Below are 2451 nucleotides of genomic sequence, written 5' to 3'. Positions count from 1 at the left end.
TTGAGGAGGACTTTGTAGATAGATCGATGTCGTCAGACCTATGGGCTAATGTCGGACTTAGGGGCTTGGACTAGACTGGGTTGGGATGCTGAATGTACAATTACCCTTTGTATAAGACTCTCTTATAAGACATGCGTGTTTATGAATTCTGTTTCTCTAGTCTACCCAGTCTAGCACAGATGCCGACAACATTGTCGCTCCCACGAGAAAACTCGGAGCAGTCGAGGGTCTTCCCGAGATCATACAGTTAGTGTAAGCTGAGGGCCGGCCTGTCTGACTTCAAAGCCCAGGCTCTCTTAGCAGAACCTTTTTTTTGAAGGCCTTCCAGCCTTTTGTCAATGGACAACATAAGAGCAAAATACTGCGCTATCCTTTCCCCATAGAGTCAGTACCCATTCTGAATAGCTGTTAGTAGGAAGTCGCCTCTTGGTGACCATCACAAGTTGCCTTTTGAAGTAATAGGGGTGTGTGCGCCAGTTTGGTAGCTCGATTCCATTCTGGTTTTATTCTGCCGGGCAATATTCCTGCCCCGCCACCGCTGTGATGAAGCAGGGATGCATCTTTGTTGACAGCCATGAAGGGTGCGAACTGGGCAGCAAGGAAGCTGCCTGGGATGCGCACGCTCTGCTGTTGAGCTGGCTGCTCTCCGTGGGTTCCTAACAAGGTGCATTCACAGAGGGGAGTCAGTGCTGGCTCCCTTCCAGATTGCTTCCTGCTCCGATTCCATTCCTGTGTATGCTTGACCTTAACTCATGTAATGTTACCAAGAGCAAGCATCTTCTCTCATTGCCTCTCATCCAAGAACACTGTATACCCTTTGGGTTCAGTTGGCGTACCTTAAGGAAGAGATACAGTGACTTGCTCTCCCCAGCACTGGCGGCAGTACAACCTGTGTGGTTTCTCAGATCATCTTCAGCAGTCATTCTGTCGTTGAAACTAAGGGCCACGTGTCCATGCGCTCCTTCCTTCTTCCCTTGTTTGTTCCCTTCCATTCATCTCAGGAAGCAGTCACTCAACTGTGCATCAAGCACAGTGCTAAATGTTGAAAGCATGCGCAGAATCCTATACAGACATTGGCATCAAGCAGCTCCCTATGGGTGTGGGCGTTGGGGTAGGTGGGGTGACAGGGAATCCTGTCGGAGGAGTGGACTTAACAAGGAAGGCTCCAGGGGAGAGGTAATGAGCCAGTTTGCAACTTGTTGAGTCTGAACTGAGTCCAGGCAGTACCAAGGTAACAAATGAGCATCCTCCCTCTCTGTGCCTTTAAGAATCTGCAGGTCACTTCATCTGAGGGCGCACAGTTTTAGCTTGACTTTAGTGCAGGAAGGAGAAAGGTGGGGCTTTCGACTCCTGTAAACAGTGAGAGCCTCAGAGACACACAGTGGCCGTTCTACCCTGTCTTATACAGTCACTGTGAGTCAGCATTGACTCAATGGCAGGGAGTTTTTAGTGCAGGAAAAGGCCCAATGATTTAAAAGCTGCACATCTGGAAGGTGAAGGTGGCCATGGGGAAGAATTGGCTGCAAGCAAGGTTGGTTCCTTTGTGGAAAAGTGAGGGCAAATTTGCATCACACTGCAGAGCAAGTAGATTTGGTCTTACGTCTTAAATCAACCCAGTCTCAACTGGGGTCTGAGTGTTTTAAGGAAGTCAGGAAGTGAATGGAAGTGTCCGTGTGAGACTCTAGAGGCGCTGTGGGTTAGGGTTAGGGTTGCTAACACCACCAGGTGCAAACCCACTAGCCTCTCCTTGGAGCAAGATGGAGCTGTCTGCTCCGGTAAAGATTGACCTTCTCAGAAACCCTTTCTAGGGTCACCCTATATGAGCCAGAATGAACTGAATGGCAGTGGACCTGGGGCTCGGCAGGGGATTCTCACCCGAGGAACGGAACTTGAGCGTCATCATCAACAAGCTGGATCAGGAGAATGTTCCAGAAATAGGCCCTTGGAGACCATTCACCCCCTAGAAGACAGAGAAAGAGGAGTAACTAGGAAAGAATAGTTAGTTGCTAAGGGCAGAGGTCCAAGAAGCATCCTTTTCCAGAGTGGTGGAGTAGGAGGGGCAGAAGCCAGGCTCCGCCGCAATGGGCAGCGATGTTAAACGGAGCTCTGGTTACCCCGTGGGCCTGGGACCTTGCACTAACATCTCTCAAAGAGAATCTTTACCCACAAGCCAGCTTCAGAATGTTGTAGACAAGGTAGGGCGTGCTATGGCAAACTGACTTGGTCTTTACTGTCCCTGTGCAGCCTGCTTGCTAGGGCTAAGTTGGTTTAAGCTACCCAGGGAGTTTATTTGTTCAGTTGGTTTCTCACGCATAGCTGTGGTGCCCTCTGACACAGGTTCTGGGCATACAGCTATCAGTCAAACCTGGTTGTTCCTTGCCTTGAAGGTACTCCTAGTCTCTGTGGGACATAAACATCTTAACGGTCCTATAAGACAACACATACCAACTA

At 49.6% G+C, this 2451-nt stretch overlaps 1 protein-coding gene across 1 annotated transcript in view; it reads left to right on the top strand.

Annotated features, from left to right (window-relative positions):
* Nucleotides 1–2451, top strand: part of IKZF3 (IKAROS family zinc finger 3) — a 59388-nt gene that overhangs the window by 18086 nt on the left and 38851 nt on the right. The window lies entirely within an intron of this gene.

This window comes from Echinops telfairi, unplaced genomic scaffold (genome assembly GCF_000313985.2).
Source record: "Echinops telfairi isolate 266 unplaced genomic scaffold, ASM31398v2 ScPeMD7_7458;HRSCAF=8496, whole genome shotgun sequence".
NCBI classification, from domain to species: domain Eukaryota; kingdom Metazoa; phylum Chordata; class Mammalia; order Afrosoricida; family Tenrecidae; genus Echinops; species Echinops telfairi.
Note: the sequence above shows the minus strand (reverse complement) of the source record. Positions and strands in the feature narration are given on the sequence as shown.